Below are 18617 nucleotides of genomic sequence, written 5' to 3'. Positions count from 1 at the left end.
ATGCTTCTGGGAGGCAGAGGAAGGGGGAGCAACTTTGTTCACAGAAATGAAGAAAGACAAGCAAGGGAGGCTGCCTTATAATGCATAGCAGAGCAGAAAGAATTCTGGTGCTGGAGTCAAACGAGCTGGGTTCGGATCTTATTGCTGATACTCACACACTGTGCCATCTTGGGAGATCTACTTTTTTTTTCTAGAACTCAAAGGCTTCATCTGTAAAATGTGACTGTGGGAGACATGTTAGGAGTCCACTGCCTTATCCATTTTTGTCAATATTAGGATCACAATAGGAAACCAAGTAATCTTCTAGATGTTTGGGATGTATAGCAGAATAAATTCCCTTTGCCCAATCCATTCAGAATGACATTGGTTCTCAATACTCCATGGTATGGCACCAAATTACCCTATGTTTATTTGTATTTGATCTTTTCATGTTTTTAGCAAATATTTCTACAAGTACTTGTGGCCTCCCCATTACAATAAATTCAGCAGTATGGATAGTTTCATTTTTTCAACTTTTTAACCTCATTGCCTAGCACATAGTAAGTGATTATTTAGTGTAATTGAGTTCATTGATGTCCACTGGGTTGAGGGATTAGCTTTCTGTTTTGAGTTGACATGATGGATAGAGCACTGGATGTGGAATCAAGAAGACCCCGAGTTTGAGTTCTGCCTCAGATGTTTACTAGCTGAATAACACTAGACTCCTCGGCCTCAGTTTCTTCACCTATAAAAGAATAATAATAGCACTTGGGGCTATTATTCTCAAGGGCTACTGTAAGAATCAAATGGGATAAGCTATGTTACGCACTCTGCCAACCTTAAAGTACTATATCTATTTTTTTTATTATACAGAAAAAAAGAATCTGATTAAAAACTGACTCTTCTCTTAGAAAAAGGGAAGAACCTCCACTGAGTTTCAGATGCAACAGAAGTTGGAATTGAGAAAATGTAGGATGTGGTCTTTAGCTCTCATCAGAGCAGGGCTGAGGAGGCTTAGATGTGACATGTCTCATAGGGAAATGTTGTGTGGAAAGTCAAGGCTCAAGTCTTCTTCCATTCTTCACCAGATGGAAAAGCAAGCCACTCTGAAAGGAAAAATAAAGTATATGTGTGGGCATACACCAACCAATAACATAAATGAAGTCTTCATTTAGGTTTTATACAAGCTAGATTTGGGAGGGGAGAAACTGAAAACAAAAATTTAATGGGAGCAGTCTTGGTCTTAGAGTGAAAAGGCCTAGGTTCACTTCCAAGTTTTGCCACTTACTTGCTATAGCACTCAAGGCAAGCCACTAGTCTCTGGGCTTTAGTTTCCTCATCTGCAAATGGGAGTATTTAACTACTCTAGACCCTGGTCTGTAAATCACAGCCTGTTTTATTAAGAATGAATCATTGCTTATAAAAAAATAAAGGGGGCAGCCAGGTGGCTCAGCGAGTAAGAGCACTGGCTCCAGTGTCGGGATGACCTGGATCAAATCTGGGCTCAGATACTCAGCACCATACCCAGAAATAACTGGCCGTGTAACCTTGAGCAAGTTACTTAACCCCGATTGCTTATAAAAAAAAAAAAAAAGAATGAATCATTCTCAGTCCATACAAAAAGAAGTAATAGATCAGATTTGGCCTTTGGGCCAATCCAAACTAATAAATATTTATTAGTGTCTACTATGTGTATTCTAGGCAGCTAGATGGCTCAATGAATAAAGTTCCAGGCCTAGAGTCAGGAAGATCTGAGTTCAAATCCAGCCTCAGACACTTACTAGCTGTGTGCCCCTCTATTTGCCTTCATCCACTGGAGAAGGAAATGGCAAACCAACTGCAGTGTCTTTGCCAAGAAAAACACATAGACAGTATTGTTATGCTATGGTCCACAAGGTCTCAAAGAGTTAAAAACAACTGAACAAGAACAAAAATATGCCCTGTGCTAAGCACTGGGAATACAATTAACAAAAAACAAAAACAATCCCTGCTCTCAAGGAACTTAAGATCTAAAGGGGAAGACAACACACAAAAGGCGGAAGGAAGGGCAGGGCAAACCAGAAAGTGTCTTGTTCTATGGAATTGAACCCTACCCCCAGGTAGGGCAGCAGATGCAAAGTGGGGTGAGCTGAGAATCCAGTTTCTACTCTCTTCCAGGAAAAGCATTGGGAGGAATTAGGTTCTCAGCCCTCCAATCACAGGGGAGGGGAGGCTGAGGGAGGTGGTATCAGTTAAAACTTAAATTAGCAGCATAGTGGTGAGATTTAAGATGTAGCTCATGCCAGGAGAGGCATCTTCTCCATGAAGCTGAACCCAGGGAGAGCAGCAAATGCAATGAAGTGAAGTGACCATCCATAGTATGCCAGTTCAGTCAGTTAATAAACATTTAAGGACCTACTATGTGCAAGTCACAGTGCTAAGTGATGGAGGTACAAAAAGAGGTAAAATACAGTTTCTGTCATTAAGGAGCTCCTAAGCTGGTGGAGGAGGAGACAAGAAAGCAAACCAATTTGTAGAACGTATATACAGGATAAAGAGGAAATGATTAACAAAGGGAAGGCACTAAAAGTAAGACCCAGCTCTGGCACTATCAATCCCTTAAGCTTAACAAGTCTTAATAAACTATTATGAGCCTTAGTTCCTTTATCCTTTATGTGAGGTAAATATTAAAACTACCCAGATGGCACAGTGGCTAGAGTGCTGGGTCTGACGTGAGGAAGACCTGAGTTCAAATCCAGACTTTTATACTTACTGTAATACCTTGGACAAGGCACTTACCCTCTGTTGGACTCAATTTTCATAACAGTAAAATGGAGATAATAATAAGCACCTGCTTTTCAAGGTTGTTGTGAAGGTCAAAAGAGAGAATATTTGTAAATCATTTTGGGCGCTTAATAAATGGCTATTTCTTTCTTTCCCATCTTCTCCACCTGCCTTACAGAGCTGTTTTGAGGAAAGCACTTTGCAAATTTTAATGTGTTATATATAAGCATGGGTGATGAAATACTAGACCATGTGGTTCAGACAATTCACTCTCTGAACAAATGCAAAACGTGCTTTACTTTAAGCAAATGTGATACATATTAAAATAAATTTACAGAAAAGATAAATGAAGGCTGATTATTTACTTAAAAAAAAGACAGACAGAGGTACCACAGGGTTCCTTTAAATAGCTAGATCACAAATACATTTAAAATATGATTGATTAAAATAAATTCAAGCTTAACATGAGTCAACAGTGCGACATGACAGAACATAAAATGAAAGTCTGTTAATAGAGGTTTAATGTGCAGAATGAATGAGGTGATTGATAGCCCTGTTGTATTCATTCCTGGTGAGACCAAGGCCTGAGTATTGTGTTCATCTCTGGGTATCTCCTTTGAAGTTCACACTATCTATCATCCAATCCAATTGAGGGTTAATATTATCTATTGATCCTTAGGACATTCCTCTTTCTTCTTCAAAGACTTCAGTGCCAAGCTAACAACATTTGTCTCCTCCCTTTCTCTTGTTCCCATACTTAGACACTTCAACATACATTTTGAAGCTCCCTCAAGTGCCCTAACCTCCTAGATCCCCATTCTATCAGTCAGTTTCCATGACTAAAATTCTCTACCCCCCCCCAAGCTCCACAAGGAATAGTTATGCCCTTGATCTTGCAACAAGTATTCCACTTTATCTTACTATATTTTATTATTTTGTCTTTCCCTACAGTTTATTACCTCTCCCCAAAATTGCTCTTCTTCACCATGACCTCTATTCCCTCCATCCATCAGTTCTTTTCTCAACCATCGTCCCTGAACTGACTATATTCTTACCTATTTTGACCACTGGTTGAACCAACTTAACACTATACTACCCTCAACTCCAGAATCACTTGCCCCCTTCTCATATCACCAATAGCATCTTGAAAAACCCAAACCCTGGATTATACCCTCCATCTGCTTTCACCAAACCATGTTACTTGGATCCATTACAAATGTATTATCTAATCCCAAATGGCTCTCACTATCACAAGGTCAACATTTTATTCCCCCTTACTCGATTCACTCTCCCACTTTCCACAGTGAAAGGTTCTTCTGAGAGTTCTCCTCCCTCAATGCCCTCTTCCCTGCCCTCTCAGCTGAGGGCATCGCTTCACACTTCACGGCTGCCTTTGCTTCTCTTTGTATCCACAATGCTTGGCACATAGAAGCTTCTTAGCAAATGCCAGTTGGCTTGGCAATTTGGAAAGCCATGCACCAAGAACTCCTCCTTCTCTCCTCTTTATCTCTTATCACTCCAATATTTTCCTCCCCTGACTCCTCCTTCACTCCTGTCTCAAATGATAAAGTAGCCCTTTTCCTTGCTAAAGCCTGTACATTTGACAGAATGATCCTACTCTCTCTCATCTTCTCCAGTAGATTGCCATCATCATCATCATCATCATCATCATCATCTCTGTCTCTGTCTATCCCTGTTTCTCATCTAAAAATATTTCTCTATTTACTAGTTCCTTCCCTGGTGCCTACAAAAGTCTTCATGTCTTACCAGTCTCTAAAAAAAAATCACTTGATCATATGCATGCCTGTTAGTTTACCATCTTTCTTCTTAATTTTCCTTTCTCTTCTTTGTAATAATAATAGCCAGGATTTATATAGCACCTATTATATGATAGAGACTTTATAAGTATTATTGCATTTGATTTTCATAACAGCCCTCAGAGGTAAAGTTTCCCCATTTTATAGTTGGGGAAACTGAGGCAAAGAAAGGCTAAGTGACTTGCCCAAAGTCACAAAGCCAGTAAGTATCTTAGATTGAACCTGAACCCAGGATCTTTGTAACTCTAGGCTTAGTGTACCATCCATCTGGTCTTTATGACTTAACTACTTGAGAAAGCTATCAATACTTGGTGCCTCTATTTCCTTTCCTCCCATTCTCTTCTAAATCCTCCACAATCTGGTTTCCAAACTCATCATTCACCTGAAAATATTTTCTTCCAAGTTACCAAGATCTCAACTGCCAAATATGGTAGCTTTTTCTCAGTCCTCATCCTTCTCAAGCTCTCTGTAGTATTTGACTCTAATGATTCCCTCTTCTTGGATACTCTCTTCAAATCTTCATAACAAGTTTTCTCATGGTTTTCATCCTATCTGTCTGACTGATTCTTATTGGTCTCCTTTTGCTGGTTCCTCTTCCAGGTCATAGTCACTAATTGTGAATATCCCACAAAGCTCTATCTGGGGCTCTCTTCTTTTTTCCTTCTATATACTCTCTCACTTAATGACTTCATAAGCTCCTACAGGTTCACTTGACATCTCTATGCAAGGAAAGTCAATTCTCAACCTTTGCACAGCAACTTCCTAGAAAACTGATAAAGTAAAAAATGCAAATATTAATACACTAAAGCTATGGGAAATAGGGGGTTAGTTTTCCACAACCACCCAAAACTGTAAGCTTTCACTAGAGATTGCTAAAAATATGCTTTTCTGCATATAATTCTTTATGACAAAACATTAATTCTAATAGCAGGCACTTTTCCTGATACAGTAACCATGAAATGATCTGATAGGATGCAGTGGAGAGGACAGGCAATGTGGAGGGGCAGGGCTGGGGATGACAGAAGAACTCGAGGTAAAAAAGGGAAAAGGAGAAGCTGCTGTCTCTATTCTTCCTTTCAACTCTGTGGTTGAACTGTTCCTAGAAGAAAAGCGCATGCATGCCTCAGGTCGAGTCCCCCACTTGGTCATATTTCAGAATTCCACCTGGGGCTGGTTTAGCCTGTCCAAGCCCTGCGGGATTCTCAGCAGGCCAGACTAGGCAGTGGTGGACTGTCCTGCTCTGCTGCTTCACACAAGTCCTCTGGTATGCTTTAGAGACCAATGACAGAGGCAGTAGGGGACGCAGGATGCTTGCATCCCCTTGCAAGTTCTCCTCTCATTTTTTTCTCTACTGCATATAGCCTTGAATGTGCACAGTTGCCAACGCAAATGTGAAAATGAAGTTGCTAATAAAATCACACCAATTCTTGAAGTTGCTAAAGTTAAATACCGTGAATGTTGGGAACTGATTAATTCCCAAATGCTTATATCCAGCCCTATTCTCTTTATTAGCTATGGTCCCATATTACCAATTGCCTTTTAGATATCTCAAACTGAGTGTGCTGACATCCCAAACATACTCCACACACCCTCTCCTCTTCCGAATTTCACTATTATTGCCAAGGGCAACACTAACCACTGTGCAACTAGGCTAACAATTTTGAAATCATCCTTGACTTCTCACTGTCATTCATCCCACATATCCAATCTGTTACAAAATCTTGTTTCTACCTCACAACATCTCTTATATGCATCCCCTACTCCCTATTCACATAGCAGCCACCTTAATTCAGGCCTCTCATAATTCAGGCCTCTTATCACCTCTCACCTCCAATCCAACCCATCTTCCATTCAACTGCCAATGTGATTTTTTTTTCCCTTCCTTAATGAGCTCTAATGGCTCCCAATTACCTGCAAGATCATATATAAACTTCCCTCTTTGGTATGTCTACTTACTCTACAATCCAGTTACAATGACCTACTTGGATGTTCTTCACACAGCATTTTATCTGTCAACTCCATGCCTTTACCCCAATTCACCATCCCTGGAATACTCTGCCCTTTTACCTCTACTTCATGGCTTCTCTGACTTGCTTTAAGGTTCTGCTGAAGTATTTATTATTGGCTTTCTTGAAATGGAAATTTATTGCTGTATATTTTGAATCCTCTCTTACATTCTGCTGTGAACATGGCAATGCTTTCTTTTCTTTTCTTATTTTGTATTATTTTAGTTTTAAAGTTTGTTTCTTTTTTCTTTTCTTATTTGGTATTTAAGTTTAAAATAAAATGTTAAAAAAAGATTCTGCTCAAAGCTCACCTTCTGCAGGAGACCTTTCTTGGTACCTGGAAGATGTGTCTTCTCTGCACAGCTTCCCGTCTATCTACTATTTACACATCTCGTATGGATATAGATTATTAGTTATTTGTTATCTCCCCCTCATAAGGTGAGCTGCTTGTCTTCCTCTGTATAGACAGCACTTAACACAATGTCTAGCACATAGCAAGTACTTAAAAAAATCACTGTTGTACACTGACTTGTTGACATCCCAAACCATACAAACCTAAGTCTAAATAGTCATGTCCCTCCTCTCATCAAAGTTTGCAAATGAATAACAATCATATAAGCAAAAACTTCAAAGTAATACTTGAAGCTGGAGGAAATAAATCCATAAGCAGATCCAAAAGTGATAAAGCATAAAAGTGTTTCCTGAAAATACTGCTGAAATTCTGACTTCATCTCCAAGAATTCTTGTCAGGTAATTTTTCTTCCATGCATTTGCTTCTATCTTTTAATGACATTATAGACCATTAAAACAGTAGACTGCAAATTATGTGACTATTTCCTCTTTATATGCCCAATATCTATTCTAATGCCCCAGATATAGCTATATTATACCAAGAAGGCTTTCCATTGCTTTGAGTATGTTAGACATTCAAGTCATATTTATAGAGTGAATGAATGAATGTTCCCCATCCAAGAAAGTCACACCATGCAGCTCCTCTACCCTACAAAATAATAGGTGCTATACATTGAAGCTGATGCCTTCAAAAAGTATCTTGGTGCCTTCTGGGCTTAATCAGCTGAATTCTCATTTCTGAACATCAAGGCTTCCACTATTTGGGCCTCAGCCCCTAATTTCCCAGCTATGTCTTATTCTTTAGGACTAGACAACAAACCCATCCCTCTCAGGGAGGTTTCCTTGCTTCATCTTACCGTGGCAGGATGGAAAGAAGCTCAGTTTGGATTCATGGCACCTCAGAGTTAGAACACCTCAACTTGAGTCCTGACTTGACCATTGAACTGACCTACATCATTTGACTTACCATTAAACAAAATCTCCTGATCTCTAAGATGAGGATAATAATTCTTATACTGCTTACCTCTAATAAAAGTGCTTTGTAAATTATAAAACACTATATAAATGTCAGCAGCAGTAAAATGTTAATAATACCAAAGCTTTTATTCAATTATGAAAAAGCAACATTCTTCTACTTGTTCAACAATTCATAGAAAGAATAATGTTGGGGTGAAAGGAAGCATGGGGCACTGGATAAAATTTGGCTTTAAAACCAAAACAACCTGAGTTCAAGCTCTGCTTCTGACATGAACTTTTCAGTACTCTAGGTAGCTTCTTAGATGGTAAGGTACAAAGAAGGTGCTGACCTGAATGGGGAGATGGAGTTTCCTCACCTGAGAGTTCCTATGCCAATGAAATCATAGTTCCATTACCTATTCCTATCCCTAATAACAATATCTCCATATAAAAAAATAAGAATGAGATAACAACAAAATAATAGCTAGCATTTATGTAGCATTTTAAAATTTGTAAAGCAGCTTATAAATATTATCTCATTTAATCTTCACAAACAACCTTGGGATATAGATGGTATTATTATCCTCATTTTACAGATAAGGAAAGTGAGGCACAAAACAATTAAGTGACTTGCCCAAGATTAGCTAGTGTCTGAGGTTGGATTTGAACTCAGGTCTTCCTGATTCCAAGTCCTACACCATTACTCCCCCACCTAGCTTCCTACTAAATGAACAACTAAAATACAACCAGAAACTTTACTATAGAAGCTTGAGAAATAAGTAAGATGTAAGAAAGAGATCCCAAAGGATATAGACAACCTCTGGCTATTTCTATGAAGTCAACATAATGAAAATTAAAGTTGTATCAGAAAAGAAACAGAAAACTTGCACATTTTTAATTTAATAAATTATATATGAGTTACATCACTAAAGGTTCCTGAAACCCTAGCTTCTCTGCAAACAGTAAAATGGCACAACCAGATAAGTTCTATAGTCACTGGCTCAAATGTTTCTCAGTGGTACATGAATTACCATAGCCAAGGACTTGACCAGCTTCCTCTCATATGAAAGCCTGATCCTATCCTTTTTTTCCAACAAAAGGTACCATAAAACTTTTGCCAAATATGGAGACACCTATGACTGTATGACAAAAAAAAGAAACTAAACAAAAAATCACTATAAACACAAGAAAACAGCATATTAGCCTAGGATCTAAAAGGATGTCCCAAAGTTTCAGTCATAGAAAGATCAGTTTATTATCCATTTGGAAATGATTGAGTAAGCTGCCTGAGAGGACCTTAATATTTATACTGACTTTGCTGATCACTACAAAGGTTTTAGACTTCACTCCATAATCATGGTTTATTCATGTATTATAGGCATATAAAATAAATTCAAAGATTTGATGTCCACATAGAAAAATTGTTTTTAGTTCAAAACATTCTACCAACAAATCAAGAAAAAATTACATAAAACATGAAAATTTTAAGAGAGATAGATTAAAACCCATTATGGCTTATCCAATCCTTAAGTTTATTGTCACTGCTTCTAAACAGAACTAAGCATGGTGTACAAATTAAAGTGGGAATTGAACTAAGATATCATATGAATCACTTAGTGTTCATAAATGAATATCAAATTATATAGTTCTGCTGAATTCTTCAACTATATTAAAATATTATTTGGACTCAATAAACATAAAATTCTAATGTGTGCCAAGAAAAGTCAGAGACTGGATGTCTCAGCCTTTAATCTGGATATCATGCTAAACCAATGAAGGAAAGTGATACTTTGTTCTCTAGGTAAGACACAGCAATCATAACATTATCAAGGAGAAGACAATGACAGAATATGTTAAGAGACTTACTGGCATCCTAAAATCAAAACTAAATAGGAAGAACACATTTAAAGTAAATAATACCTATGCAACACCAATCTCACTGTATGCTCTCATAAATGTAAAATAAGCCATAAAAGATTTGGAAAGTATGCTAACAAAAACTAATACAGTATTAATGAAATTCAGAGTTAATCACCCTAATGCAGCTATAGAAAGATTAACCCTTGCTTGACAAAAAATAAAGGAGGATGAGGATTGTAGGTATTCTTAAACCACATGATAAACATGTCAGCCTAAAAAATAGATACACATTTTTTGTGTTTCTATTATACAATCTATCTATAATATGTATCTATTACACATGGATTTATATTCATAAATATATATGTGTGTGTATATATATATATATCATCTCTCTGTCTACATTTATTTATTTATAGAAATCAATTCACTAATAGTAAAGACTGAATGAACAATTAAAATTCAACCAGAAACTTTGCTACAGAAGCTTGAAAAATAAGTAAAATGTGAGAAAGAGTTCCCAAATGATATAGACAACCTCTGGTTACATGTCTTTGAATTCATCAAATGTAATTGAGAGCGATTTACCTCTTGATGAGCTTATGAAGTAGCAGAGAGTCAAGAGTAGCATCAAAACACCCTCCCATAAGCAATATCCACATGAACTCAGCCAACAATATGCTGACAAAGAAGTATCAAATAAATGACTGGTCAAAACCATTTGTTTGTAGAAACAGAGGGTTCATTATGTAAATTCAGGACCAGCTCACCACTGCCAGAAATTATAAAAGGATTATGTATAAGAAGTTCAGATTTAGTGACCAATGTAGATTACACAAGGTACCGTAGAAATTATATGACATTACTGGCTATTAAAATTTAGCACCTGCAGAATACTTTACAAGACATGACCAGGTGGTTAGAAGTATAAATCAGACTCACTCTTTTTCATGGTCTTATAGACAACAGCTTCTTATACCACAAATACAGTCCTCAAAATATTCTGGAGAACTCAACAAATAAAGTGTACTGGAAGCAGATCATTAATACGAATTGAACTATCGCCCATAATAACTTGAAGATAGTATTGATCTACAAAAATTTTAACATGGTGTTTTTAATAGTTACTACATGACAAAATAATCAAATTATCTTAATGAAAACAAGAAACTTTCAAAATATAGAAACCCTGGAGACAAAATCTCATTTGGGAACAGAATGAGGAGCAACCTCCCTGTTGTCCTGCCTCCTACCTGATGTGTATTGTTAATGCTTTCTGTGAGTCTATAGAGGATGAGCTTCTATCCTAATACTGTTATTCGAAAAGCAGTAATTTTATCCACTTGTGTGACAGTGTATGGAACATAAATGAATAATAGCTGAAAAGCAACTTTTATAAGGACTATGTCTATCAACCCCATTGAAAAACATGAAATGAATGAGGTAATAGTAATAACTAGTTTCCTATAGTGCTTTAATGTCTGCAAAGTACTTAGAATCTTTCTCCTGCCCATTTACTATGGCTGTGGTTCTATCCACAGTCATCTTTTTTTCTCTTTCTATATTCTTTCCCTTGGTGGTCTTTATAGCTTCCCTAGATCTACTTATGATCTTTATACACATGATTCCCAAACTCATTTAGACTCAATCTTTCACACAAATTTCAGATCCATGTTACCAACTGCCTACTAGACATCTTCCCTTGGATATCCTCTGGGTGTCTCATACTCAACATGTCCAAAACAGAGCTGAGTGTCTTTTCCACCCTTCCAAAAAGAAGAAAATATCCTTCCTCAGACTTCCACAGTTCTCTTAAAGGAATATCACCCTTCTAATCACCTCAGTTCATAATTTGTCCCTCACCCCGACCACCATGTTGAATCAGTTATTGAGTCTTGTCACATCTAACTCTATAATCTCTTATATTTATCTCCTCTCCATTTATATACTTTTACTCTAGTTCAGGGTAGCTAAGTGGCACAATGGGTAGAGCACTGGACCTGGAGTCCAGAAGACACATCTTCATGAGTTCAAATCTGCCCTCAGATACTTAAGTAGCTGTGTGACCCTGGGCAAGTCACTTAGCTCTGTTTGTCTTAGTTTCCTCATCTGTAAAATGAGAAGGAAATGGCAAACCATTCCAGTATCTTTCCCAAGAAAATCCCAAATGGAATCGCGAAGAGTTGGACACAACTGAACAACACTCTAGTTCAGTTGATGAAGATCTAGTTTAGACCCTCATCATCTCTCACCTGAACTATTATAGTGGCTCCTAATCGATTTGCCTACCTTTAACCTCTTTCACCAATCTATTCTTCAAGTAGCTGCTAAGCTGATATTCCTAAAACACAAGTAACCATCACTTTATAAATCTTCAATGGCTCCCTGTTGCCTCTAAGATGAAATGCAAATGTTTCAGCCTATCCTTTAAAGCCTTCCCCAATCTATTCTCCTATCTCTATTTCCAACTTTATTTCATTATTCTCTTTCATGACCTCTCCATTCCATGAAACCACCTTCCAAAGGCAGAGGCCTTTGCACAAAAGTTCTATATCCTGGGGATGTCCTCCCTTCTCACTTCTACCTTTTAAAATCCCTAACTTCCTTCAAAGTATAGTTCAGGTACTGCCTCCTACATATGCTTTTTTTGATCTCCATCCACATACTCCCTCAAAATTATATAGTCTTTCCTTCTTGAAATTACTTTGTATTTATTTATGCTGTTTACTCCCTCCCTGCCCATCCCATCCACACCCAGTAGAATTTAATTTTATTCCAATTACCTAGCATAGGTCCTGCACTTTATAGGTGCTTTAAAAATGCATTGAAATATACAGATTTACACATAGTAACCCTTTGGTTTTCACAAGTCTTTACCCTACATATGAAATGAAATTATAAATGTCGTGTGTGTGTGTGTGTGTGTGTGTGTGTGTGTGTGTGTGTGTGTAAAACTTGCCCAGGGTCAAACAGTTCCTAGTTACCATAGTACTCAAATAATTTGGAATATTCTCACTGTTGGGCAAATTTTCACCCTTTGAAAGTGTTAAATTTTTGGAAGCAACCTAAACCTGCATGGAGTCAAATAGAATGAATTATAGTTGGTGATTAATCTAGAGAGTACTGTTTTTGGTAATACAATTTAAAATACACGTACATATGTTCATTTACATTTTTGTTCCTCTTCTGGGTTCTATGGAGAAGTTTCTAAGAATATATTTTTTGTCCCACCCTTGTATTCCTTAAGGATAGAGACTGAGCATCACATAAATCTCTCCACTGTCCACCAACTGTGCATAAAGATTTGTAGAGCTGATCCAGACATCAGGTGCTTGTTCTAGCCCTATGATTGCCTAGTAGACTTGAGGGCTAAATTTGTCCCTGGTATGTCCCAGGCCCATTCTTCTGCTCAGAGTAATCACAGAAAATATCAGAAGGCAAGGCTCTCTGAGCTCAGCGGTTGTGCTTTACAAAGCTGTCCCTGCCTTTACAGTAACATACACCCCAGCATCATTTTATCCCAGACCCACAAATCCAAACAGTAAAAAGGCATTTGCCAAAATGAGTCCATTACTAAGTCTGTCCTTATCTAAGAAAAGATATTTGCAAATATTTTGAGACTGCTGGTATGCAGTGTGTTGCCAAGAACTAGTAAGCTCTGAAGTTTTTACTCCCCCTTTTCCTTGTAGTGGTAAAGTAGAGAACAAATATGACATAAACACATACAAAGAACTTACTGCCCCCAAAATGGGTTTGCAAACAGTCTGCAAAGGAGAATCCAAGTAGTGGATCTCTAGAACCACTGGCATAATGATTAAAATTAAATATTGCCTTTAAAAAGAGAGTATAGAATAAAGCAACCCAGAGAAGTAAGAGTGAGAACCAAGTTTAGTCCACTGTTTCTGGACTGGGAGAAATGATGATGCTGGTGAAGATGATGGTAATGACTTAACCACATTGACAAATGATGATAGCACATTTATAGGATGTTTTCAGATTTGTGATAACTCTATTATTCCAATTCCCCAAAGAGGAAACTGAGGCACAGCCAAATAAATATATTCATCATAACCAATGCTCAAATTTAGGTCTTCTGACTCTAGGATGAATAACCTTTCTATGGCAGCAGTGACTTAAGGATCATGGAATTTAGAACTAGAAAAGACCTTAGAGAGCATTCAGTCTAAGCCTGTCATTTTATTTTTTAATATATTTTATTTTTTTCATTAAATATTTCCTAATTACATGTAATAAAAATTTAACATTCACTTTCTAAAATTTTGAGCTACAAATCATCTCCCTCCCTCCTACCCTTCTACCATCCCTTGAGAAAGCTAGAAATATGATATCAATTATACATGCAAAGTCATGCAAAACACATTTCCATATTAGCCATATTGCAAAAGAAAACATGCAAAAGAAAAAGAAAAAAGTCTTTTTTAAAAAGTATGATTCATTCTGTACTCAAAATTCATCAGTTCTCTCTCTGGAGGTAGACAGCATTTTTCAACATGGGTCCTTTGGAATTGTCTTGATCAAAGTAGCAAAGTCTTTCACAGTTGATCGTGGTTATAATATTGCTGTTATTGTGTATAATGTTCTTCTGATTCTGCTCACTTCACTTTGCTTCGGTTGGTAAACATCTTCTTAGGTTTTTCTGAAACTGTCTTGGCTGTAATTTTTTCAGTCCAAAAGTATTCCATAGCAATTATGTACAACAGTTTGCTCAGCCATTCTTCAATTGATAGGCATCCCTTCAATTTTCAATTCTTTGCCAACATAAAAAGAACTTGTATATTTTTGTAGAAATACATCCTTTCCCCTTTTGATCTCCTTGAGATATAAAGCTAGTAGTGATATTGCTGGGTCAAAAGCTATGCATAGTTTCATAGCCCTTTGGGTATAGGTCCAAATTTAGGACCCCCCCCCCACTTTATAGAAGGGGCAGCTTAGGTTATGAAGATCACACATGTAAAAAATGTCAAAGCTAGTTTTCAGAACCAGGTCCTTTGACTCTAAACCCAGCACTCTTTCCACTAAAATACAATGTGCTCTTCATGGTCAGTCATAGCTCAGGGAGAAACACTGAGCCTAACCCTAACTCAATCCTCAATACATGTAACTATTGCCTACAAATAAAGCATCAGCTCCCAAAGCATTCTCTGCAATGTGGCTTCAGTTTAGCTTTCAGTTTTATCTCATAGGGTGTATTGGAAAGATATGGGTTCATTTCCAGCACCATTTTGTATAATAGTAGTGATAATGGACATTTTTGCTTCACCCCTGATTTCATTGGGAACGTTTCTAGCTTATCCTCATTACAGATAATGCTTGCTGATGGTTTTAGATAAATACTACTTATTCCATGATCTCTATGATTTCTAGTGTTCTTAACAGAATTGTGTTGTATTTTGTCAAAAGCTTTTTTTTATCTATTGAGATAATCATGTGATTTTTGTTGGTTCTGTTATTGATATGATCAATTATGATGATAGTTTTCCTAATACTGAATCAGCTCTGCATTCCTGTATAAATCTCACCTCATAATGTATTATTTTTGTGATGTATTGCTACAATCTCTTTCTTAATGTTTTGTTTAAAATTTTTGCATCAATTCATTAGGGAAATTGATCTGTGGTTTTCTTTCTCTGCTTTTACTCTTCTTGGTTTAGGTATACCATGCGCCACTTTCACCCCAGTAAGACACATCTTTCATGCTGACCTAAATTTTCTTAGTTAGGAAAATTCTTTCACCTTTCCTTTTGTTGTTCCTGCTGCCACAGAATTGGTATTGAGGTATTATTTAAAAGATTTTTTGGAGAGGAATTTGATAGAACTTAAGCAAGTCCCTGCTTTTACTCCACCATTTTGACTCTATTCCCCAGGAGTTTACATTTTAATTAGGAAAAAGAAGTGGTAGCCAGCAAAGGGTGTTATGGTCAGAAATATCATGGGAAAGTGAATGAGGTTGTAGAGTAAATTATCTTTTTCACAAATGATAGCATGAAGTTGAATTCTCAGAGACAGTATAGCAAAGTGGATAGAGTTCACCTCAATGCCAGGAAGACTCGAGTTTAAATCTCACCTCTGACACATACTGCCTATATAACTCTGGGTAAGTCACTTACTTTTTGGTGCCCCAGGTAATTCCCTAAAAGACTACATATTTCAGAGAAATGCTAACTGCCATTGGTGGAAGGAGTTTCTTCACCTGGGAATTTCTACTTCCTACTCTATCCCTATTCCAGAACTATAAATGGAAAAGTGGTTGGGGGCCGGGCAGGATGTGGGGGCAGGGGGAGAGGTACACTGGAGAGGGAAGTAGAGACCCATGGTAGCAAGAGAAGGGAAAGTAGGATTCCCGAATAATAAACATAACTCAGAACAAAGCTGTGAAAATCCCACTCCACTTTCCTCCTGACTCTAGCCAAGAAAGAGAATTGGCGGGGGGGGAGGGGGGGGGAATAAAGTAAAGATAAAAATGTTATCTCTTGACAAGTTATAACATCTTCCCAACTTATTAGAAGAGAAAAGTTAATAAATTAAAACCAGCATATCTTGTTATCTTGTCAAAAGAAGGTGATTTCCATTTTTCCCTTAATATATATTTTTTTTAATCTGACAGATGAGCAAATCTAAAGATTTGATTTTAAATTAATACTGTCTTCCAGAATGATCTAAGGTTGGAGAGACTTCATTTACCTAAGCCAGTAAATCACAGTATTTTAGGACTGGAGGGGGCCTAAAAGGTCATATCTTTTGCAGAAAAGAAAGCTGAATCTCAGAGAGGTAAAGCAATTTGTCCAAGGAGACACAGAGAAACCAGCACCTTAAAATACAAACCTTTAGACCCCAAATATGTGTTCTGTATTCTTTTCTTCTTCTCCTAGTATAGCCATTGTGTTTGTGTGGCAGACAGAAAAGATAAACTTGGGAGAAGAAAGCAACCTAGCTTTCCTGGAGTCTTATTTCCAAATAAACCCTAACTCAAGGTCCTCTATAGCTGAACCCAAAACCAGAGGGTGGAGCAAGCACAGAGAATTAAAGCAGCTCTTGTCAGTCAATGAACATTTATTAGACACTACACTAAGCACTAGGGAAACAAAGTAAGGCAAAAGACAGTCTCTGTCCTCAAGGAGCTCACGGTCTAGTTGGGGAGACAACATGAAAACAACTATACACATACAGAAGATGAACAGGCTAAATTGTAAATAATTAAAAGGGGGAAGGCAATGAAAGTAAGACAGATTGGGAAAGGATTTCCTGTAGAAGGTGGAATTTTAGCTAGGACTTGAAGGAAGCCATGGAAGTCTAGAGATAGAGGTGAGGAGGAAGAGCATTCCAGGCATTGGGCAAAGTCAACAAAAACTGCCTAGAGCCTGGATCTGCAGTGTTCTGTTCTAGGAACAACAGGGAGGCCAGTGCCACTGGATTATGGGGTGGAGCATAGAGTGAAGACAGGAAAGATGGGTGGAAGTAGGTTCTGAATGGTTTTGACAGACAATCTTACGTTTGATCCTGGAGGTGACGGGGTGTTTAGTGAGTAAGGGGGTGACATGTCAGACATGTGTTTAAGGAACATTACTTTGACTTGAGTGGAGGAGAGGACTGGAGTGGGAAGAGATTTTTAGCAGGGAGACCAAGCAGAAGTTATGATAGCAACATAAGGTGTTCTCACAGCTCCTGTTGCCGACCATCACCACCATGACTTCATATATTAAGCCTGGAGACCAATGACAAAAGACAACCAATTTTTATATAACACTTATCATATGATCTTCATCTGTAACCTACTGGCTTGCAGCTATTTGGAGCTCTCCTCCCAAAAACCATGTAAGGAAAGTGTTATTATCTCCATTTTACAGATGAAGAAACTGAGGCTTAGAGAGGTTGAGTGTCTTGCCAGAGATGACACCTTCCAAATTCAATGCTCTATTACCCCCACTGCCAATCAAGATATCAAAACTTATCTTTTTAAAGACAGTAATCCTGGCTCTGCCCCTACATCCTTGCCTCCTCCTACCACCTCCTTCCTTTTACCTCTTTACCTTTTAATTGTTTTTGTTGTCAAGAATTTTCCATTTCTGTTCAATTCAATTAAGTTAGAATTTATTTAGCCCCTATGGTGTACTGAGCACCAAGATAGGCTGAGTAAAAATTCCACAAGGGGATGAGGCTGGAGTTGAGAAGACAAAGCAGCATTGTTGTTTGTCCTGCATTCTCAGAGGACCAATGACGTCAAGAAAGTGATGTCTTGACTTGCAAATGAACTGGATTTAAGTGAGGCAGGGCTATGCAAGGTCACAGGCCTCACTTAATCCTCTGGAGCCATCTGGGTCCAGTGGCAGGATATAGATTAGAATGACTAGAGATGACTCCTGATGCAGGGGAAGATCTCAGTTTTTTTAAGCTAAGGTCTTTCCCAGGTCTCAGTTTGTCTGAGTTAATGCCCATTCAGTGATTAGGCATAGGAAACAAGAAAGGAAAGGTAGATGACATAGAGAGACATAGATGACGCAGAGATGACAAAGTACTAGAAGTGTGCCATATGAGGATCTGCTGAAGGTCAGTCAGTAAGCATTTATTAAATGCCTACTGTATCCCAGGCATTGTGCTGAGTGCTGGGGTTACAAAGAAAAGCATAAAATAGTCTCTGCCTTCAGCTCACAAACTAATGTGAGAGACAACAAGCAAAGAAAAACATATGAATAAGCTACATACAGGACAAAAAGGAAATTATTACAAGGGAAGTCGAGAGAACTAAGAAGAATTGGGAAAAACTTTCTGTGAAAGGTGGGATTTTAGTTGGGGCTTAAAGGCAGCCAAAAAAGTCAAGAGGCAGAGAGAGAGAGAGAGAGAGACAGAGAGAGAGAGAGAGAGAGAG

The 18617-nt window shown here is 37.8% G+C and overlaps 1 long non-coding RNA gene across 1 annotated transcript in view; it reads right to left on the bottom strand.

Moving 5' to 3' along the window:
• Positions 1-498: 498 nt before the first annotated feature.
• Positions 499-18617, bottom strand: part of LOC138151841 (uncharacterized) — a 24154-nt gene continuing 6035 nt past the window's right edge. The window contains exon 3 of the long non-coding RNA XR_011165936.1: positions 499-1085. This is a non-coding gene — a long non-coding RNA (uncharacterized lncRNA). The remainder of the gene's footprint in view (positions 1086-18617) is intronic.

The sequence above is a fragment of the Petaurus breviceps genome, unplaced genomic scaffold (genome assembly GCF_028583685.1).
Source record: "Petaurus breviceps papuanus isolate PSGF00001 unplaced genomic scaffold, PetGlider_PUasm1.0 90919, whole genome shotgun sequence".
NCBI classification, from domain to species: domain Eukaryota; kingdom Metazoa; phylum Chordata; class Mammalia; order Diprotodontia; family Petauridae; genus Petaurus; species Petaurus breviceps.
Note: the sequence above shows the minus strand (reverse complement) of the source record. Positions and strands in the feature narration are given on the sequence as shown.